General features: G+C 39.0%; 1 long non-coding RNA gene across 1 annotated transcript; it reads right to left on the bottom strand.

Moving 5' to 3' along the window:
• Positions 1–6,232: 6,232 nt before the first annotated feature.
• LOC112948606 lies at positions 6,233–7,240 on the bottom strand. The gene is made up of 2 exons (XR_003249656.1): positions 7,061–7,240; positions 6,233–6,922 (listed from the first exon to the last, which is right to left on the bottom strand). It is a non-coding gene; the product is annotated as an uncharacterized LOC112948606 (long non-coding RNA).
• Positions 7,241–24,223: the final 16,983 nt, after the last annotated feature.

Here is a 24,223-nt window from a genome sequence, read left to right as displayed (position 1 = left end):
CTATTTTAGTAATAACAATCAAGACTGGCTCATTTCCTTGGGATTAATGACTAGCTGGGAGAGCTGATGGTCCCAAGAATTAGCCATTATTTTATTAGAAGGGTTTTTTTTTTTTAATTAGGTAAAGATTAGAAAAAAAAAAATCCTGTCTTCTTTGTGTGTAAGAAAGAGAAATGACAGCATTATAGGAAAGAAAGGACAATTGCTCAGAGAAGGGGTGAGACTACCAGATTAATATTGCAACAAACCAAAATTTTCTGTGGGTTTTGTCTGTTCTCTCACTGATAGCAWTTTTCTGCTCCCAAAGGGTTTATTGCTGGTGTTTTGAAAAAAGAAGTACATAAATTCTGAAGAGCATTTGTAAATATATTGTGCACTTCTGAAAAATGTTTCACAATGTAATCTTTTATGACACGTGGTTCTGGCTGATTTTTGGTTTGCCAGCTACAGCGCATAGAAAATGGGTAAGATAGACTGGAAAAAGTTATTTATCTTAATCTTAACTTTATCTTAAAAGTTATTTAAAAAACGACAAAGAATACATGGTACTTGGTAGGAGGAAAAAAAAAAAAGAGAGGAAAAAAAGAAAAAAAAATAAGGAAGACCCAGAGGTTTACAAGGCAATCAATCTAATTTTTCTTAACAGAAAAAAATAACCAAACAAATAGTCAAAAATAACTAATTGTAAACACTCAGAKGATACTAAGGAAACAAGTAAAAATCAGCATAAATTTGTCAAGAACTTTATGAGAGAAAACTACTGTCTCTTTCACAAGGAAAAASAAGTCTATTGGACAATAGTAAATCCCAATCCAAAAAGGGCCCAAATGTACACGCTGCACATAAGCCAGCGTCATTGCGTTGGGAAGAAGAGAAAAACAGACCAGGATGTATGTTGCTGGGAGGACATATGAAGCCTTTCTGATCACCAGCTTTGCACCTAGTAGGAGACACAGTAAATGAATCTCAAAATCAGAGAATCACAGACGGGTTGAGGCTGGGAGGGACATTCAGAGAATATTTAGTCCAACCACCTGCTCAAGCAGGTTTCCACAGAGGGCAGGTTTCCAAGGATTATGTCCAGATGGCTTTGAACTACGATGAATGGAGAACCCACAACCTCTCAGGGCARCCTCTTGTAGTGGGGTCACCTTCAAAGTAATTAAATTTTCCTTCATGTTCAGATGGAATATCTTGTGTTTTAGGTAGTTAAAAAAATAAAAAATAAAGATGTTGACTGTACCGATAGTGGCTGAGAAAAGCAGCACAAGTGACCTGAGATTTAGAAGGCACACAACCCTTATTGTAAATAGATTTTCTTTCTGGCTAACAGCTTTGACTTAAAGGAAATAAGAGTCGTATTTACACACAAGAAAGAGTAGACAGTGATTTCATAGAGCAGAGAGTCAGCCACTAGATAAAGGCTTGAGCAATATGAGCTCAAGAAAAAGCTGTCAAGAAAAATAGAGAAAAAACTCTTTTCTGTGTGTCTGATAAGCAGACACCTTGTTTTGAATGAGAAAAGCTTAACCTGCCATAAAATATTCCTGCACAAAATACAGTTTGGGTTGCACGTAATTTCCAAAAACAACTTAAAAATTGCCAGCAGCTTCCACGTTAGGTATCTCTTTAAAATATGTAATTACTTCTAAATAAATAGCTAAACAGAAGCGGGGACCATGTCAATGTTTTTTCAGTTCAGGTAGATTCTTGACAGTGAGGTCTTGGTTAGCTCGTTTGTCTTGCTTTGTGAAATTATGTGCCATTAATTCACCATCTTCAGCAAATCCTCTGCAGAAATAACCACAGGCAACAGCCCTGCTGTCGATTCTGTTGAGATTTGACAGCTTCTGTTTCCTAAATCTATCACTTCACTGAGACTTCTGAGCACACTTTTCATATCCCTCCATTCTCATTATCCCGCTAAGGTCCTTATAACATATGGTCCTATTTTCCTAATTGCTTTCACCGTTACACATCAAACCAAACTAATCTTTCAAATCGTCAGGCTAATCAGTACAAAATGCATGGCCACTGTTTGCACACATGCCAGTAACAAGAGGAGAACAAGACCTACACAAATCAGCAAATGCCACCGAGTCCCAGCTGGGCTGTTTATTTTTTTCTTTGTTTCCTAAGACTATCTCAGATACATCTTCACTCTCATTTGCATTTTAAGAGTAATTTTCTTGGCAAAGAACTTTTAGCCACGATGATCAATGTCCGATTTCTTGGACCTTCACTACGAAACCTGCAGGATAGATAGATAAGTSGAATGGCCAAAATTATTCACTACATTATTTCTATTCCTAAGAAAACACAGCATGTTATTTAATCATTTTTACAGCAGCGAAAGTGTAGATAGTCACAGATATAATTACGCATCAGTGGTAGGTTTCTTATTTGCTTAAAAAAAAAAAAGTAACATGCAGTCTGTGATTTACTTATTATACCTCTGGCACACCACAGCAAGCCTGACTGTTGCCCTAAGACTTGTTGCCTGAGAGCACGTGGAGGGAGGCAAGGGAAGATACTGGTTTTGTATCTTTTTAGGATATAATTGGGTACTATAAAGAACAATACCTAAATTCTATGCTTGCATTCTACAAATATTTTTGGTTTTAGGATTTTGGTATGCCAGCTGACATGTTCTACACAATTCCAGATGAGTTTTGCAAATTTGGCAGACCTAAATCAACTCCTACTAGACAAAATGTCCTTGCCAATCAGCTCCTCAAATTGTCCCTCCATCCATTGTGGATATACCAGAGCAGAAGCTTGATAGCATTTTCTCAGTGGACTACATTAGAGCTATAACCCTTTTTAATTTAAAAGCTTGGTGCCAAGGAATCATCAGTTTATCAGATCAGATTCTAAACCATCGTTAATCATAAGTAAATAGTTCAGACATAATTAATACAAATGCTCAGAAGCCTTCCTTACAAATTAGTTCCTGTAAAAGCAATTTAGAAGTTTCTCCACCTCCCTTCTCGGTGGACAACGCTGTAGCATGATTCTGGTTATAGGTGTCAGGGGGTTGGGGTTCTTGCAAGGGCTAGAGTCCATGGGCCTCAGTTCAGCCATTAACGAATCTTTAAGAAGTGAACAGGATCTACGTCCCTCTCCAAGGGAGCCAAGGCAGAAATCAGGGGTTCTCATTTTATTTTCCTCACGTGCCTCAGGTTTAATGCATCTGCAATGGGAATTAGGAAGTTGTCACCCCTAAGAGAACCTAACTACTGCTCCACRGAAATGTATGTACTCATACTGGGTCCCTATTCAGTGCTTTCATTTGATCTTTAGTCTAAAGCTATATCTGAAGTAACATCAAAGCAGACTTTTAGAATGGTTTTCCTTACATGTATTACACAGATTTTACTTTTTTTAATCCAACTGACGCATGACTTCAGACTAGACATCAAGTAGTTATTCAACTTAAGGTACACGGCAGAGCTAGAAAAGGTTCCTAGGAGAACAGTAAAGACCAGGAGATATACAGAGCAGGTTCTTTGTAGGGAAAGGTTAAATAAGCTTGAACATGTCTAATAGGGAAATAAAGGGCTGACATGTGACATGACCAGGAAAAGATATGACCAACAGAGAAAAAGCTAATAGGGAACAATTAGCTATCATTTGTTCCCACATAAGAGTTTAGGAGGGCACATTAAATTAAATTATACAATTCAAAAATAAGCGAAGGGCTTTTTTTTTTTTTTTTTAATGCTGTCATAATTAAGCTGTGGCGCTAATTACTATAAGGATACTGAAATCATGAAAAGGGAAAAGGTTCAGGACCAATTAAACAAAAACTAGGAAGGAGAGTACTTCTGGGGCTAATCTGCATTGGATGCACAGGTTTGAATGTAGGCTCGGATGTTCCTAAGCCACAAGGGTTATTGCAGGGTGGGAGGCTCCAGGGGTATCATTCTCCAGGGCTCCCATTCTTATTCCTTAGATATTTGTTAACAGCCACTGTCAGAGACAAGGTGCTGAACTCAGTGGTTCTACAGACTGTTCCCAGCACAGTGATGTTTATGTTTTATACACTGACTGACATCACCCATGCATGTAGAGGAGCTATGCAAGCCTCGTGCCAGCGACACCATTTAAAATGGTGAATTCAGCAATCTGTGGAAGAGGTACCTCCCAAATCGATGTGCAGTATCAGGGCACTGATATGTGCTCAGTGCTAGCAGATCAGGCTCCAGCGTGGGACAAGAGCACAGGAGTCAGGCAGAAAGAGGCCTGGAACCAGAGTGACTCTTGGTGACGTCAATTAGGAAAGTGCTTGCTAAAATTCAGCTAACAACACAAAGAAAACTAGCTGTAATTAAGAAAATTGTGTGCTTCTCTGCATTACAGAGGGTCTCTGAAGGGAAGGGATGCTTAGGAACTTGGATTTTCAGATTCAGATAATTAAGTTCAGCATTAGAGGCTTATTAAAATATATTGCCCAAGAGACCGGACTAGCTTAAGATGGCAGGGTACAAAATTCTCAGAGATAGAGAGAACAAAGCTGTGAGGCCCAAATGACCTTTTACTGTTCTTGACTATCTTCTGTTACAGTGTTTGAAAAGGAAGATTGCCAAAGAGATGGAGCATTTAACCAGTTTAGGAAACAACATGACAAAGTCAAAAGAGATTTAGGAAAAAAAAAACCCAACCTTGTATTTCATATGAAGTGTTACGGGTCAGTTAAGRTCAGTCAGAAGTTGTAAGGAAGTTGCCTTCACTTTTGTGTTATTATAAGCCAAAAGATACAAAGACCTAGCTCCAAATTTGTTGTGACTTTTTACATCCACATGATACCCCCTGCTGACTGTGCTGGACAGGACAGTTCTTTGTATGAAAAAGACGAAAACCAAAGCTGGGAAGTGCATATCAAAGCTAAAGATCATCTATTTTACAGCACTAAATGCCTAAACAGTTCAAGTCAGTTAGATGCAACAATAATCTAAGGAACTGAAGAACAAGAAGGAAATTTCTCTGCTCAGTTATCAGGCTGAGAAAACGTTATAGAGCCTGGGTAGATATCTGGTACCACCTGGCAGAAAGATTAGAGAAGTTTTGTTACATCTCATGCCCATCCCCATGCACAAAATTGAGGAGTTAATAATTTATTAACGTTTGCTGTTAATATTGCACAGTCAAGCATTCGTAAGCCAGGTTGTCGGGGCAACCTTAGGTTTGCTCTCCCACGCACATATATTGATGTGCTTTGTAATTACAACATGACAACCCATTATTTCCATAGGACCCCTGGCTCGCACGGTGCCTATATCAGCCAGGGCTCCTTTAATGAGAGAAACTAGTCAATATTTTATTGCAGCGTCATTGCTCCCTGTGCCACTTGTATCATATTTACCAGCACTTTTTAAGCACTGCACTGAAGACAGAGCTGATGAATCCTCCCCTGACTTTCTAACAGCATTTATTATGTCCAGTCTAGTTAATATTTTTCCTTTTGAAAACATGGAGGAACATTTTGAAAAGATTTTGTTTCAATGTTTCAGAAAGAAAATGTTTCACTATAGACAAGACGCCATTTTGTTTCCCATTAAAAGCTGCCCTGAGCATAAACTATCATAACCCGAAAATAGGTTACCAATTAGATGGAGTTAAACATGTTTGGTAGTCCAGATTATTTGGCGTTGTCATTTTGTTTGTGCTCTGTGCAACTCAGAATTTCCTTCTCCTCCCCGCTATGTTTGGATCACTCCAAAGCACCAGAAAACTCATTCATACCCAAAATAATCCATTCTCAGGATATTGCAAACAGGGATGACCTGATTGACGCAGAGACCAGGCCTTACCACCATCCCTCCAACCTCCATCGACTTAAAGAAGTTTATATAACTTCAGGGCGATTAAGTTAAAATAGGACAGTATTCCCTTCTCAAAGCTAAAATAATCTGTGCTTGTTTTTAAACACCATCATGAATCACTTTTATCTTTACTTTCTTGAGATATTTTTTATTTCTTTAGATAAATTTATTTTTTCTCTTTTTCCTCAGTTGTGCAGTATCCATTCTAGCTCTATGTGAAAACTCCTCAGATGAATATTTTATTCATTTACTTTTTGGTGAGTAATTGTCCTCATTTTAAGCCAGAAGACAGTTAACCTTTTGAGACAGTCAATTGCCCTCTCTATGTACCTATTGCTGTTCTTACTGGTAGAGTTAGACTAAAACTTAATAACCTAGAAAAGCTGAAGCATTAACTTTGCTCTGACAAAAAAAAAACTCATTCAAAGTTTTAAGGACAAATTTTCAAGGGAACTTGAAGGATTTGGTTCTCAGAGAACTACAGTTTAGTAGAGTTAGAAACCTGAAGAGCTTAGTACATACATCTTGGTTCACGCAAATGAGAAAAACATTTACGGTGTCTTTTTTAAGCTTTGTTGTAATATCTACTTTAGCTTTAAGAATATTACTGAAAGGTATTACAATATACAAGGAAAGCATGCAAATATAAATATCCCTCTTATCAGCTGGAAAATCTCATTCTGTTTTAGAAAACTATCCATATGTGCTTAAAGTAATTGATAATCACCTTTAACAAACACACAAAGATATTGTAATTATCTATAGGCATAATTCTACATATATTAAAAAAATCTATTAGAGAATGCATTCTATGTATTATATATGCAAAACAAACACTACAGTGCAATGTTCCTAGAATACTACCTTTGATAGTAACCAAATAAACTTCAAGTCAGAAGAGGCTGTGCAAGCACAGCAGAACCATGACTCTTTAAAAGTTTATATGCAAAACTCTACCATGTCTTCTGCAAGCTGATCTTGAAAGACGAGAAATGCAATTGTGTCCTGGTGGTGAGACTGTCCATTTGGCTAGAAGCAGCTACTGTTCCTTTGGCTTTCTCTTCTCTTAGACCCTTATAGAGGCTGGTTTAGGACAGCTGAGAGAGGAAGACACAAGATGAGAAGAGAGTTTAACTGGACCCATTCATCAGTGGTGATGATGAGAGAGGGGTAAAAAGAGGACAGCAAAGGTGGGAGCAGACTGAAGACAAACCATCAACCAGTCTGGGACATACCATCCTCTAGCAGGCTGCAAGAACAGGTTGAGGAGAAGGCCACATGATCCTGCACTTGTTTCCTGTGCTCCAAGCTCTTTGGTCTCCTCTGACTGCCCAGTCTCGTGCAGATGCATATCACACRTTGCTCTGTGAGAACTGGTAGCAGCTACTGTGAGCCCTTGGGCTTCCTTTTCAGATCYAACAGCTTGTAGATTAGAATCAGGTGAGCTTAGCAAACTCCTTTTACTCATCCCATTTGCAGAGAAAGATCCCATATCTAAATGTGTTTATGTGAGCTTGAAAAATTCATATTAAAATTAATCAGTTTCATAAGCATTTTAAAGTCTTGATTCCTCAAATTTTAGGAGTATTTACTGCTCAGAAAAGTTTTTTTTTTTTTTTTGTAGAAAAACTTTTGTAGAAATATTGCTAAATCCATCTGCCTAGAAGTGAAAACTTGCATATACTCCTTAAAAGCCTAAAGATGACACATTCCTCTGATATGTTTATTTTCAGATGTTTTGTATCCAAAATGACAAAATTTTCTTAAATTATAGTGCTGGGAATTATATTTTTGTGACACTTTGATCTTGCTTCAACTGATGGTGGAGTTAAGAAGTTAACAAACCGTAACTATTCTTTAGGCAATCATTATCTTACATTTCTTAAGCCATTTTCTTGCCAAAACTAGAAAGAAATATCCCTACAACATTTTAAAAAGAGACAATACCTACTTTAGTGATGAACTCCTATAAAGCCTTTGTGAGAACTGAACTTAAGAAGCTATATTGAAAGTTGGAAGACTTTCTTTGTATGAATAAGAATGAACTGATCTGGAACAGGATTTTGGTTTCTTTGCATTCCTTTAAAACCTTTAAAACTGACCTGAATGAAAAATATGAAGTGGTAACTTTTTAACAATATAGAGTAACTTTTGGCCAAAGAGGCAGAGGACACCTAGGCACCAGTAAAAACTAAAATATATTTTATTTAATTATAATTATAATTTAATTATAATTATCACTGAGGTTCTGCCAAATACTTACAGTCCAATCTTGTCTTCTCATGCTTTTACTGGAATAATTGGATGATAATGTGAGGTGTGATGATAATATCATCAGCTTTTCTACCATGAGCTTCTTCTGCTCACACTAGTTAAGATTATGCGGCTAGAAAGGAGATGACAGCTAACTTTGATAAATGTTATGAAACAATGTTATGTCACTTGCAATTACATATTTTTAATTTTAACCTATTTTGCTGTTCCAAAACACTTCCTCCTACAACTTTTGAATAACTGATTTAATTATTTTCTTTGATCCCATAGGAATCGATTAAATATTCAGCATTGACCCTTTCTAAACCTGTTTACTTYATCAAACACAGGTCACGTGACCTTACATGAAATTACTTTGCCTCTTTATCAACAGCTTCAGTTTTCTCTGCACTTACAGGACAAAATACTCCAAGGCATAACACATTTTGACCTTTTCCTTCCAAAGACACTCAACTGGTCAAGCACAGATCTACTCAGAAATTTGCAGTCTTTGTCAAAGCTCTACACAAAAATTCTTATAAAAAAACCTGATAACTGATGCAGCCACTGCTTTTGTTGCTTTGTAGTTTCTTACTAATAGAAAACATTGAAATGAATAGATGGCTTCCTGAGAGAACAACAAAACCCAGGTGGCTAAGGAAGTCCTGCTGCCAGGCGTACAATGAATTGAGGTGAGATCTGCCATTCATTTTCTTTCTTATTTTTTTCCTCACTGACCTACACATTCAAGGAATTCTGAGGACAGCACATCTTGGTACTTCACCACTGATAACTGCTGCAAAAACCTCTGCCTCAGTCTATTCCTGCTCCCTGTCACTCACTGCCCTTTCTTTCTGGCACCACTTTCCTGGATATTTCACCAAGCCTGTGGTGGCTTCCGCTCCTTCCGCAATAAAACAGTGGTGCAGAAAATCATATAAGTATACAGGTTGAGAGAAGTGGAGTTAGAAACCTGAGTAACTTAATATCCAGCTAAAATATTGCCCAGGGAGGTTGTTCATTCTTCATGCTTGGAGATGGCCAAAACCCAGCTGGATATGAGTCTGGACAACCTGCTCTTAGCTGACCCTGTTCGAGCAGGGCGTTGGACCAGGTGATCTCCAGATGTTCCTACCAACTACAGTTATTCTGTGATTCTGTAATTCTGCTTTTGACCTAGGCTAAAAGCCATAGTACTCTGCCTTAGCCTGTGCTGGCATCAAGAGGCAGTTTACCCATATGAAATAGAAAAGACTGTCCCTTTTGGAAATGCATGCAAAAAAAAATATCATCTCCTATCAGCAAAATCACCATCAAGTGTTTTCTTTTGTGGCAATGTCCAATAAAGAGGTACAAAATACAGATGAGTGCAAGGGAAAGCAAGAGTTTGTCCTTGTTCATATTCTCCAATGTGGTGGCCTCATGTGGGGCCCCTCAGAGTGTTCCTGTTGTCATGAGTTGACTAAAGTAATGGAGAGGTCGCAGATATCATTTTCACAACAGGAACCAGTTTAAACATCTCAAACACTGCAGCACTGTCCTGTGCAGGAAGATTTGTCACTGCAGGAGTGTGTCCTGCAGTCAGAGAAGAGGCTGCTTAGAGCACATCTATTCAGCATGTCTGTAGGACGAGCACCCAGACGTGGCCACACACTGCACCAGCATGAGCCAGCTGGTTCCCACGGTCGAGGACACCAGATGGGCCTTGGAGTGCGATGGTGGGGAAACTCATACTAATAGTAGGCAATTTGCACATTTTTTGTGGACATATTTTTGTAATTTATGTAGGGACTACAATATCCATGACACGCAATGTGCCTCAGCACAGCTGTGCAGAGGCTGTTCCTTGGCTCTGGGGATACTTGAGAGCACAGCTGTAGGGGTAGGGTCTCCTTGTACTTTCAAGAGGCAAYAATAAATTTTCTTCTGTTGATATGCTGCCTTCATGATTCATTTGGAAAATTTATTTGCTATTCAGCATGTCTCAGTTCTTTGAAAATCAGTAAAAAACATATGCACAATTTCTTGCTACCACTCTTTCTATGCTTTCTTAACTACTGAAGCAGGCAATGCCTTAGACAATGTCCGTTTATTAAGTCTTCAGTGTACTCATAATTTTTATCTTTATCTGTTAGAGCTTTACAGCCACTCCTCCTGATCAATGCCTGGAAGTTCAAGAAATATGAAATACGTCCGATTCTCCTAAGAAGTTTCAAATACTCCTTCACATTCCCAGAAAATCGAGTAGTGATTATTATATAATTTTTGTAAATCATAAAATGGTCCCTCAAAGTTTTCTTTCATAATATACTCATGGTTTAAGAGAAGCAATTATGGCAGTAACTTCCACAATCTGATAGCTCGATGATTTCATTAATAATCAATAAAAGAGGTTTCTTCTTTAAGGATCTTATTCACCAAGAAGGAATATTCTAGTTTAAGGCAAAAATTTAATACAGATGGATGATGACAACATCAGCAGAAAGATCTTCAGGTATTTACATATTTTTCTGATTCCAAAACACATTAGAGGAGTCAGGTACATTTTGCATTCACTTTTGAGCACTGTGAACACCGTGAATTTAATAATACAAAGGGTTCCAAGTGGCTGCTAGCATAATACTAAATACAGTCTGTGTTTCTCATGGCTTCTGGCAATTTATTTTTTCCTAAATGACAATCTTGATAAGAGTACACTGACTTTTTCATGTGTTTGCTGAGTTCCTCCCATTTTGCTACTCAGAAACTTCAGCAGCAGCAAAATGACATAGCAGATACCAGACATAAAACTGTGCTGCAAATCTTCAGTGTATAGTTGTGTGGAAATCTCTCTTTTTTTTTTTTTCTTTTTTTTTTTTTTTCCCCTGCAAAGTCTGTATTTATATCTTGAACATCTTGCTTTTATATATCCAAGTAAAAATTTATATTCCCTGATGGTATCAGAGAATTGCTTGCAGCTGAATAGATACTGCTCACATTTTCCTGCTAATATAATGGTAGTAGCATTGTTATAGCTGCAATGGTCTTCTTACAATACACGTGAAACAAGGTTGGGAGGAGAGGCAATATCTTTTATTAAACCAGTTGACATAGTTGGAAGAATGAGTCTGTGCMCTGGTAGAGGTTTAATTTCTGAGAATCATCTGTTTTTCTCTCTGCTGAGATCAATTGGTCTTCTTCCGACAACTGCTTTGCAATTAATTCACCTCAGTGATGCTGGGGAAGTCTCCAACCTTTGCTGCTGCTGACACCAGCACAGARGGACATGAAAATATTGCTCTCAGTTGACATCAAGAGCCTCTTGGATGCAAACTATCCAAATCCCTGCAAAGGAAGAGGGGATCCTCCATTCTAGCTGGACCTGCTACCAAACAAAGGAGAATAAGCTCTACTTGCAGAAGGGCTGAAAAAATCCAAGAATGAGAATGCTCTTCATTTATGGGCCCATGGAAGCTGGCAAATTTTCACCCTATCACAAACAGAGCCATCTGTCCTGTCCATGTGTCACTAATGCTGGATATTTCGTGCCAACTGGGGTCATGACCATTCACTGAACAGAGCCRAAGAGTAACTTCCCTGAAGCAGAGCTCAAGGTAGAAGATGCCTAAAGATATTGCCTTTGCTGTCAAAAATGCTGACCTTCAACAGTAAGAGAAAGCACAGAGTCATTTATTTATCACGTATTCCACAGCAGCACTCTCTTTGCAGGCAGGTATCGCAGTCATGCCTTCAGCACGATGGTTTTAATGAGGTGCTTGATCCTTATGTAAAATCAGCACCACAGCCCTGGATGCAGCAAGAACTAACAAGGAACTATAAATGGCCCAATTACCAAGCTGAAATGTCATTCACACGTTTGTTATCTCCCACACCAACAAGGAAAAATAACACAGGAACACAGTAGCTGACGGCAAATTGCAATTACTGTTGATTGAACTAGAACTGTTGAAACCCTTCATRCAATTCCAAGCTTTAAAATTTAACGCAGACTATATTGAGTTTCAAACATCAGTTAGGTTCATTAATTTTTTGCTTAAGGTTTGCCAAAAGTTGCAATATCCTTATTAATAATATTAGCAACCATAAGTGCTGCCTACGTTATACTAAGCCCTTAGCTCTTGAGCTGAATTAATTCAGGAGCAGCAGAGATTTGAGATTCCAGACTGCCCAGTCCCAGTGAAGGCCTTTGAAACAGTACCATGTCTGTGCTGAAGCATCAATCTTGAAAAAAGAGTTTGCATATCTGTCTTAAATTGAACTTTTCCACTCAAATCTTAGACACTATGCTGCTGAAGGATAGCTGGGAAACCTTTGAAAAGGAGAGACAAATGTCAGCTAATTTAGATATTTATACTGTCAGTGCTGTAATGCTGGAGTGCCTAAATAAACTAATCTTCCCCTCTCATAATATTACCATGTTAATATTATAATAAGTATTATAGTACTTATAATGATGTTATAATATCTGGAGCTATGCCAGAGAGTGGAAGTCCTGGTCAAGGCATGTCATTGCTCAGCAGCCCAATTTCCCTCTCTCTCTGTAGCTTTCTGAAGGTAAGAAAGAGAAGCAGAGTTCTGGGATAAAACTGCTCCCTGCAGGACTAGACAGAACATAAATCACTCTAAATATCTAAATGAGGTATTTTTCTTGCTTTTCAGGTGTAGCTTTTTGCAGGTATTTGTCTGTGTATGTGACCATATCCAGAGAAAATGAAGCAATCCTCTGTAGACCATTTCAAAAGCAAAGATGAAACAAAATTAGATGAGACTTCCTTACTGTGAGGACTAGTAGGGTCAGGACAGGACCTGTTAGACATGGAGGTATTGAGTGTTGTTGTGCCATTTACTTAATTCTGGAGTGATTTTTCCCCACACACAGATCAAGTATTTACGGTAGATTTCTGTTGACTTTCATCTAAGAAGCATCACACCATTTTCAACACATATGTTCCATTTTGCTTGCAAGAACATGGTTGYGTTGCATTTTATATAAAAACTAATTATGATAATCTGTGTCCCAGGATGCAGGGGGCTACAATGACTGGAAACAATAAACATGCCTTATCTTCTCACCTTGGTGAGTGATAATACTTCAGGCTTYTAAGAGTGAAATAACATTTTTTTTTTTTTACCTTTGACATAGCTTGTTCATCTGTTGGATTTCATTGAACTTTGGTAATGAAATGAGGCAGACTAATTTTCAGTCAGTCTCACTTTACCACCAGTCTAACAGAAAAATATGGGAGCTTTTTACAGGCAGAGCATGTGGTGGACCATCTGACTCCAAAGTCCATTATGTCCCAATTAAAATCTGGGAAAAAAATGTTCAAAAAAAGAATTTCCATCCAAACCATAATATTTCACAAAAATATTGCGACAAAATGCCAGCATTTCTTCAAGAATATATATATATGAAGAAAGAAACACTCAAAAATATCTATTTTTGCTATTGCTAGTGAACAAAGCACAAAGATCTACCCCAGTAAGTTTAGTAGTTCTTTCTCTTTTCTCCTATTTTTTCCTTTTGTTCTGTTTTGTTTGGTGTTTTTTTTTCCCCATTACAATTATTASGATGGAAGGTCAAGATAAATTACATTTTCTACCCATCATTTTTCTCTCGGAGTATCCTTCGCATCAGCATTTCCCTCAAGCTAAACTCATGCTTCACCAGTTTTTTAAGCGCAACAGCAATCTAGTGGATGCAGTCTCATAGCAGAGTCAATCCAGCTTGCAGAAGAGGATATTACATTACACTTTCTACCCTGCATGATTCACTCCCTTGAAAGAATCTGCTCCTTCCTACTGTTTTAAGGGAATCTCTGGCCTTTGGATCAAATGTCCCTTGCAAATGTCTGTTAGAATGGCAATGTCTATTAAGGATTTGCTGTAAAACCCACTATAAATATTATGGGACTYTTCCAGAGGAATACAGTAGTCAGTGGGTCTAGAAAAAAGCAATAAACCATGGACTGACATATAGACCAGGGACCAAATGGACAAAATCCCTTCATTTTATTCCTTTTAAATATGCTTTGAACCTTGTTGGCTTTCCTTAGCTTGAGATGACCAGTCCCTGAGGTCAAGCCAGTCTCAACAGCTTCTTTCTCTGGCATGTAATGCTAAAGGCTGTGGGAAACTAGAGCCAAACTTCATTCCTGGCAGTATGTGTTGCAGGATGCCCCACTGGTTTCTCTGGAGATGCCTAGGGGACAGGGACTGCTGGTCTCTGTACTGTAATTTTTCAACAGCAATATAAGGACAGCAGCCCAGTGTTGTGTTCATTTCAAGAGATTTCCACCTGAAAATAACCAGTATTATCCAAATTATACTAGTAAATGAACCATTTTATTATTTGGCATCACAGTTCAGATTTAGAGTGAGGTAACAGCTTTGAAACTGATTCTCCTCATCATCCTCCCTTTCCACCTAGGCAATGTGAGACTATTGTTGCGCAGCTTGATAATTCATCATCTTTGCATGGTGTACTGCAAACTACATACATATTACTACTTTATATGCTGGGCAAGGCGGTCACACCCTTGGTGTCTTCTCTCTTGCTTAAACCAATGGTTGGTTTCTCAAGGAAGAATATGGATGAAGAAAGGGTAGTTCTTCCCACATTAGTCCCTCTGAGGTTCTTAGTAGATGAATCATAAYACAGTGAATCACCATGGACTTTCATAGCTCTATCTTGGCAGCTTCAAAAACAAGGGCCATCTCATGACCAAGGGTTGATTTTCTCAGCTGCTCCTTTGTCCTGGGGGACAGTGCGAAAGACTCACTTTRTGCCTGATTTGTAGGTCTGTGGTTTCTTGGGCTGCCAAGTGCTTCTTTGTCTGAAACTTTATAATTTAATCTCTGGAGCCACCATGTAGTCAGTGGAGGAGACCACCCATCTCCCGTGTGCTGCTTGAGACTGTGGTGTTGGGAGGAAGGAGCGTCCCACTCCCAATGCTGTAAGAAGAGTATGGCACATTTCTTCTCCACCTGTGTGTTTATATAAAGGTGGTAAGAAGTTTTGTCCATAGGTCCATGTTGTGTAAGTCTATCCAAGACATGGTTATAAGTAAATGAGAAGATGCATTTAAATGAGGGCAAACAAATGAAGGCATTAATGAAGAACTTAATCACTTTGCAAGGGTGTCCTTTGGTTATAGGCCCTATTTGTAGATTAAATGTGCTACAGGAAGTCATCAAGGATAAGAATTAAAAAAAAAAAAAAAAAAAAAAAACTAAAATCTGTGGACATTCAGCATACCCGTAAACATCATTAGTAGCTACAAAAAACCTGGAAGGAAATTTAAATATTTATGTTTCAGATATTGGAGTTTGCGTGGGTTGCATTTTGTATCTTTTATCCAGAGTTTAGGGAAAGAGGTTGATTAGTTTTTTCCAAGCATCTCACCACTGACAGAGACAGATTGCTGAAATATATGGTCTTTAGGTCTCATTCAGCTACTAATCACTGGATCCTGTGATGCAGTCAGCTAACATTTTTCTCTCCAAGCACATTACAATTTGCAGGCAAACTGGGTAACATTTTCTAAGCTCTTTTAATATTTCTAGTGTGGTTGTCAGTTGGCTTATGAAATGTTTACCTTTACAGTGGTTTTAATGCTCCCCTTGATGAGTTTCCTTTTTGGAAATTAAACCTATCTGTGATATTGTGCGAAGATATTGCCACTGCTGTTGACCAAGAGGAATACCGACTTTCCCAAGGCCATTTTATAATTGTGTTTTGGAATAAAAATGAGTTTACTCTCTGAAAAAAAGATATTTCATATGAATTCTCCCCAATTTGTTTTCCTTTTCAAATTCCATCCTCCGATGTTCAGGCTGTCTTTCCAAAAATTAAGATRTTTTTTGTGCCAGTGCAGTGTAATTCCTGTGGGGGTTTCTGCTATGTAATTTTGGCCCTGCTTTATAACCCAGACTCTATTGGGATGGAGGCCAAGCAGCCTGGACCCAAAGCCCACGCTGCATGTGAAGATGAGCCGTGTGCTCTACAGTGATACAGAAAGTGCAAATGCAGAGTCCCTGGCTGGCACAGCTGTGCATCACTTCAAAATAATAAAATAGGCAACAAATTGCAAGCGGATGCTATTGCCACCCACCTCGAGTCCCAACGACCTCGTCATATTATCGGGTAGTGGCAGGCATTATTAGAGCTGCTCAACTTGGGAAAACAGTCAAAAATATCTGGCGATGCAGGGTTGTTCCCCATTTTATTAYGACCGTTTTGTGACTTCCACTGCCCTGCAAGCTAAATCTCCCAGCAGTTTGGCCAGGACATTTCCACAGCTAAATAGATGTCACACCATAAAAATCATTGCATGAGTCAACAGTGAGTTTCTCTTTTTGTATTTGTGCCCTCACTCTTGGCTCTTGGTATTTTTCCCCCCAATTTAGCTACTGAAACACACACATGTTGACCAGATACAAGGGGGATCCTTCGGCCTGGCCCTCTGCAGTGTGGTAACTGGGACACCCTCAAACATCTCTTSTGACCATCTATAAAGAGAGTTTCTTCATTGCCTCCACACAACCCACCTCACCCCTTCATTATGTTGTTTAACATCCTGATTTCTTCCATTACTCATGTTTATATATTTTACCAATTTCTGGACATGATTTCCAGCCAGTCTAGACATGGAAAGCTCACTTRCTCTTTCCACATGGCGCAGGCTTTGCAGACCCTCCAATCATTTTTATAGTTTTCCTCTAAACTCCCTCCAAATTAGTCAACATCTTCCTGTTAATGATGCATTCAGAGTTAACCTAAAAGGTGAAAAAGCATCATTAAATGAGCTCCGTTCTCTACTAGCAGTGGCTTAAATGAAAGCAAGTTCAAGTGAAAAAGTTGACTTTAATGGGACTAACAGCTGAGAAGAAGTCTCCTCAGATGTGGAGCCACTAGGCAGATGGATGCTTGCATGCATTTTAACTGACTGATATGTTAATGTGGAGCTGCCAATGAGCAAAGTGAGGCTGAAGAATATTTGCTAAATTCAGAGCAACTTCACGAGAATTTCAATTTCATTTAAAGGTCTTGGAAATTAGAGGTAGCTAGAAATGTATTATTTTATTCTGTACCCTTTAAAGGGATAATTTTTTAAGGAATTTTTTAAAGATAAGGAATAGTGAGTACAAAATCTCTTTACCTATGGAAATGTCAGGCTTAATGGAAGGACCAAACTGCACTAGAAGCTACATCTGGAGGAAGGAGCTAAAGGGACAGTAGCAGCTTTCCCAGCTATTCCTAGGAAATGTAATACATTGCAATGAATGCTAAATATACACCRTTCCCCATTCTCCCTATTCATAGATGACTGTGACTTGGTGTTATAAAGGAGGAGCAATACAGAATTGCCTGGAATGGCACGTACTGGAAAACACTGTTAGTTACTGTAGAGATTTGTATTATGATTGAAAGCACATAGCACACTGTAGAAATGTAAAAAATAAGGCCTTAAAAAATTCAAGGAAAAAACAATAAATAGAGAGCTACGTGTTAGAAAACATCAGATACCAGAGACTATGTTTACAATTAGCAAAAGAAGCATTTATCCTTTTATATGATAGTTACTAGCCCTATGACAAAAAATTCTCTGCTGGAATAAGGGAAAATAAGAATAAGACAAACTACATTCATCCTTGACCCATGTAAAAGATTTCATTTCTTCTTGTGCCTGAGGATCAAGCTCAAAACATTTATGGAACTTCATAACAGGTTATGAGCAAAAGRAAAAACATTATTATACTTTTTTTAATCTGAGCTATACAGACAATTGCATTAATAAAAGGCTTGATCATATCGTAAAACATTTAATGTTTTTTCTCCATGCCAAATATTATTTTGAACTTTGTTCTCCTATAAAGATCTGAAAAACTTAAGAGCTGCTTACAAACAAAAAAGGACCAGCTAACAAAAAAATAAAATAAATTGAGAGTGTATTCATAGTAGAGAATGATCTTTCCCTCTCTAATTTAAAATACTAAAAAACATTGGAGAGCCACTATATATATATATATTTTTTTTCCAATGGTGAGATATCAAAAGAAGAACACCAAGGACACGAGTGCAAAGGAGACCCTAAGTCTATGGGAAGTGATGCTGGAGGATGCTGCTTGGCACATTCAGCCTCCAGAAATTATTAATGTGTTATTTAATAATTTTCTGGCAGGTAAGGCGCTATTATTAATTTTTGATAACAAACGTGCCTGCTGTTTTGCTATGGTAAGCTCTTTAACAGTTTGGCTCATAGCACGCAGCAAGTGCAATTTCCCACAACTCACAACCCGTCTGCCTGCCTGCTCCCTGAGCAGTTGAGGCACGACTAAGGCCTTTAAATTTGCCTTTATGTAGCATTTTATGAAAAACTTGCTTCTCTGCCCTTCTTTTCCCACCGATTTTTCTTTCCTATTTTTTTCTCTTCTTCATTTTCACCCATTTTTCTCCCTTTCCCTTTTGTTTACAACCCCTTTTTGCACATTTTAACTCACCATATTTCCTCCTGCCTCTGGTGACAGGGCTGCAGCTTTGATTTGTTTGCTTGCCGATCTTACTCGGTAGCCTGGAACTAGAGGAGGGAAAGCGGGGGGATCCACAGGGGCCGAGCAAAATCACGGATCCAGGAGCACAGGCCCTGGAGAAGATGGGGAAAAAAAACCTAAAGCACCAGAGCAGCCCAAATGCTGAGGGCAGAGGCCTGCAAAACCTCTTCTACTTCTCCATCTCATCTGGCTTCTTGGGTCTTTTTTTTAATTATTGTTATTATTATTTGTTGATTGTTGATGTTTTTGTTTTAGAAGGTAACTGGTTGAGCTTAAGTTTTAGAAAAAAATAGCTTTTTGCTTTAAAAAGACAATGTAAGCAACATTCTGCTCTTCACTAGGGGCTGGTGCTCGGCCACGTGGCCCATGGGACACCAAGGGGAGTGTGCGACCGAGACACAGACAGGCGGGATGCAATATTTTCCTGTGATGCGTAAACAGATTTAATGCAGCGAGAATCAATGAGGAAACTCTCCAAAGGAGAGCATTTTAATGTGTTATCATATTTCACATAGATTTCATAAAAATTCAATTTCAATTATAGCGCAGTTTACAAACAGCGCTCTGTCTCCCTGGAAAACATATGGCCATCAAAACTTCAAACAAAACACTGCCAAAAGTCGCTCATAAAAAATAAATAGCCATAAGCCAGAGCGTTATTGTCCTTTTAATGTCTGTCAAATGCCTATAACTCTTTGCACGTCTGCCTCTGCTGTCAGTTTGCTGGYGTTTGGGTCTCCCCGGCACGCCGCCCCATGAAGGCATCTCATGGAGAAGACCCCAGTAGGAGCTCGATCCTGAGTCCCGCTTAATTTGGGGGGGATATTATGGGATTATATCTTATATTTTCAGCGGGGCTGCTCAAAAGAAAAATAGGGAGAGAAAAAAAAAAAAAAAGAGAAGCTGAAATAAGGTATTAAGAGTAGTAAAGCCTAGCAGAGGAGTCAATAGCAGGGAGAACCCAAACTGACCTCTGAAGCCACTGAAAACTCCTAGGGAGTGTGGACTTGGCGCACCAGCTTGTTGAATATTTACTTATTAATTGTATATAATARTTAAATATGCAATAATAAATAACCCACTCCCCAGTGATCACCCATGGTGTATGACAGTGGCACCCTCCCTCCCCATTTATCCGGGAAAGAAGCCCAGTTTTATGGAGAAAAAATGCCTTTCCTCCCAGTTGTAACTGCAAAGCGTGTCCTTATGCTGCTCTGTAGAATGGATGCCTCTTCTGGGCRCAGCTGAAGGACATCTCTCCTGGAGCTACCTCCCTTCTGTCCCTTGCGAGCTTCTGGGACAAACCTCCTCCACCATCACTGCCAAAAATCACAACTCCAACCATAACTATATGATAAATATCCACTACCCTTCCTCAACTGAGCATGGGATACAGACCTGCAGCTCATGCACACAGGTTTAATATTTTTTTTTCAATAGCAGAAAGCATATAAAATACATTGCCTCCAYCTTGCTGCTGTCATTAACATGGAGCATCAAATTCTGCCCCGTCCGGATACAAGGACAGACTCTGCTTGGAGTCAGGCCAAACCTACACACATCTGCTGTGAGGATTTTACAGCTGACCATTTAGCTGCCTGCTTTTCCCACAAGTAATTCTTCTCTTAACTAAATGAGCTGTTTTGATCGTTTCTAAGTAAGTTCTTGGTGCTACGGCTYCTTGGCATGAAACCAGCACCAGCTGCGTGGCTTTGGTCACTTCTAGAATTATTAAGATGAAAAGGAAAGAGTGAAGCTCTGTGTTCTTTCCTCTTAAAAGCAATAGTAGCTAAGCTCACAGCAGGCATCACAGGGACGTTCCCTGCATACCTGAGAAGGAAATAATCTTTAAAAGTTCAATGTACATATACAGCTCTTTCATACTGGTCCAATCCGTGCTGGGGATGTGCCCATGTGCGTGTCCTTGGCAAAAAGCTGGAAAAAAAGGGCTTGGGGGAAGTTGCCCGAGCAGAGCTGGGGTTGTTGGGGCAAAACCCTGGCTGATGAAGAAACCCAAAAGACTCATATCAGGAGAAAGAGGATAGGAGGAATGTTTGAAGACTTCCAGGCTGAGTGCAGAGAAAAAGCTTCGCAAAACCAAGGCAGACTTGGAAAAATGGTCAGGGAGCAAGGGAGTGTGGCAGATGTGACACGAATTAGAGACAGGTGACGGGAAATTGTTATTGTATTGAAGAATTTAGTGCAGATACATTAAAGAAACAACAATGAAAGACAGGATTGAACATCCATTCCAATAAGATCTGTGTTGATTGACAGACAAAATTGATATAGTTATTTGAAGTGTGGTGCTCAGACAGTCACGTATAGAAAGCAATAAATAGTTTTTGCAGTTGATTAAACAGCAACGGTTCGGTCTTTAAAGTGGCCACAGAAGATGTTTGCTCTAAGCTCACATCGATGTCAGGGATAGCAGTGCTCCTAACAGGAAGGTGAAACCTCTGATTGATCCAGCTCAGCATTCCTAAGCCCGGAGCAGTGAACAAGGACAGGGACCTGGGCACGTACATGGAGGTGGACACGGACATGGACACAGCCATGGACACAGCAGCTCTTGCACAGCCTCCAGGGCTTCCCTGGGGCAGCAAAGCCCAGAGAAACAGAACCTCAAAAATGTTTTGAAATACAGAGTTAATACAATTGCAGTTATTGGGCGCATCTTCTTCCTTTCCTCAATTCTCTTGTTGATTTCTAGACCTAGAGACCTCATGACAGAGCTGGAAAGTTCCTCTGGGAGAAGCTTGTTGCTGGAGCTCCTGGCTTTCATAGCTCATGGCTTCCAGCAATTACCTCAACATCGACTACCCATACTACACATATGGTACATATGGCCATACTATACATAGGTTCAAATACATATATGTATATACACATATACATAGCAATGCTCCTTACCCCAGTGCATTTCTTTGTAGCCAAAGAACAACAGGAAGCCAAAATACACATTAAATGCATTTCACAAGGCCTTGCCATTAGCAGCAGCCTCCCATTGCCTTTCTTCCTGAGTAAATGATTTTACTGATCGATTTACCAGGACTGCAGAGAAGCAAAGGTAGCTGGGGGTGAATTCATGCTTTTCACCCCACTGGCTTCATCAAGCACCATTAACTCACTAAGGCAATGTGCCACAAACAGCACCTTTCCAAGGATATGTCTTCTACAATGCCACAACCAATGGTAATATGAAAAAACACTGTTTTATAACAATAATCTTTATTACCCATCATGGTTTTCCAGACTATTTATCTAGATAGCACATATAGATAGGACAACCATCCAGGCTCAGCAAACACAGCTGTAGGATGGACCAAATGATGAACAGTCCTTGGYGAATTCTTACAGTATTATTTATATGGGCTCTTAAAAGTTAAAGGAGGATAAAAAAGCCTCTGGTTGTGCTGGAATAAGCAAAGGAGCAGGATGAATGTAAGGAAATGGATAAGTTTCTAACAACAACTTTGCTTGGGTTTCAACTAACATCCCAAGTTCTCCAAACTAAGGAACTGTCAAATTTCTACTGGTCTGTAAAGTAACAGGGAAAAGTAGCTGCTCATAATGAGTTTTAGTAATGAAGTTGTGCTTTATTTTTCATAAGGAAGGAATTTTAAGGGTAAGTCAAAGGGAATTGAATTGGATCCTGGGAATACATCAGTAAATGATGTACCTCGGGTTAATTAAATTTTCTTGGGCTCGCAAGAACTGCACTTTCTTCTCCCAGTAGCTATATATACTACATATTGTAGTCTTGCTTAATCTAAGTATTCATTTTTGATCAATGCATTTTCCTAATGAAACTATTCTGCGCACACCTAGAATTTGGGAAATATTCTCCTGAGCTATTGAGAAGAAAAAATACAGGAAAACAAAAATGACGCAAACCAATTCGAAATTATCTTCCGTGAAATTTCAGTGTTTTTATGGGAACATTCTTTGCAAAAAACAGACCTCTCTGCAAGGTCTGAGATATCTCTGCCAGAGATATTTTTGTCTCTCCCTTTGACTAATACTAATTAAGGGACCCACCACCACCAGTCTCCATCCATGAACAAAAGTGCCTGTGAGACTGATCAGCAAATGAACAAATTGTTATTTGTCATGCTAAATTACAGGCTAAATGTCATGCTAAATGTGAAAAGTATGTTTTTCTGTTAGCTTTGTGAGAAAGATGATGCCATTCTGATGTGGTGATAAAAGCACCCGCATGTTGTATTTCTTTGGTCCTTAGTCAAGTCTAAATGCCCATTGACAGTATCCAACCAGTGTTGATACAGAACAACAGACTTGTACAAGCCCATTAACATCTATATTTTTTCATTTTTTCTCTTGAATATTTTCAGTAGTAATATTGTGAACACTTACAAGGGTTTCTGACTGCAGATTTGTGCGTTACTGCAAACGACACTTCTACATTCAGTAGTAAACTTGGTTCACAAAAAAAAAAAAAAAAAAAAAAAAAAAACTCATGTGCCCTGCCTGCACAGTGAACCTAAAAAAAAACTATCATTAAGAAGCAGGTTTGCTATGGTGAATTTTGAGAAGGCTTTAATTTCTGCCATACGTTCTCACACACACTGAAGAGTGAACCCCAAGCTCACACAGGATACATTGAGAGTGCAAAGAGAGGATTTTTAAATCCTAGAATATAAAGAAGCTGATTTAATCAGCCCAAAGTGTGTTGATAGAATACTTAAGTAGACTGGGTTAAAATTCTGTATTTGCATTGTTTTATGAGAAAAGATGTTTAGTACTATGGGCAGCATTTTTCTTGGCCATGTTCTGAGAGAAGCACTAAAAAATCACTGCATTATATTGAGACAATAAACGTTACTTCTATCACAGTAATATGATGGTTCCTTGCAAGCTTGGAGTTCAGAGCAGATTATATATAAATATTTATTTTCTATTAAGAAATATAATTATATGGGATTTTTAATCGCCAGGAGAATAAAAATAAAAATAATAATAATAAAAAGGTGCTTCCTGCCTGTGGACTTTAGGAGTCACCCAGAGCCACCACAGTCATGGTGGCTTGCTGGATGTAGTGTCATTGCTCCTCATACCAATGTTAAAGCTACCCACAGAAGCAGGTGCAGGTACTGCAGCAAGGGGAGCAGTACCAAAGGCTTTTACAGAATAATGAGAAGCTGTGGAAGCTCCCGTGGATGGCAGTGCTGGTCACTGAATACCACGTTCAGCAGCACCAATAGTGGTATCAAGCAGAGCAAGTACCTTTTACTGGAGAGAGCTGCCGAGCTCTCCACGAGTGTGGCGTACAGAATGGCTAGGAAGAAGGCTTAAAAGCATTCAAAACTTAAATTGTGAGAGGAAATGTAGAAGAACGGAGCACTCTGTTTTGCAAGGCTGCTGTAGATTAAGTCAGGCAATGGTTGCAGTGGGAATGATTGCTATACAGACGCAGCAAGCAAAACGAAAACGCTACGATGCTCTTATTATCATAGGCTTCCATTTCCCCCTGTGTTCCTTAGAAAAGCCACTTCTCACGCATTCCAGAACTTTTGTATTCCTTAAAAAAGCTACTTCTCATGCATTCTAGCAGTTTGACAGGTTCTTAT

The sequence above is a fragment of the Nothoprocta perdicaria genome, unplaced genomic scaffold (genome assembly GCF_003342845.1).
Source record: "Nothoprocta perdicaria isolate Ctin4 unplaced genomic scaffold, notPer1 scaffold_27, whole genome shotgun sequence".
Lineage (NCBI taxonomy): Eukaryota > Metazoa > Chordata > Aves > Tinamiformes > Tinamidae > Nothoprocta > Nothoprocta perdicaria.
This window is presented reverse-complemented; position numbering and strand designations above follow the sequence as displayed.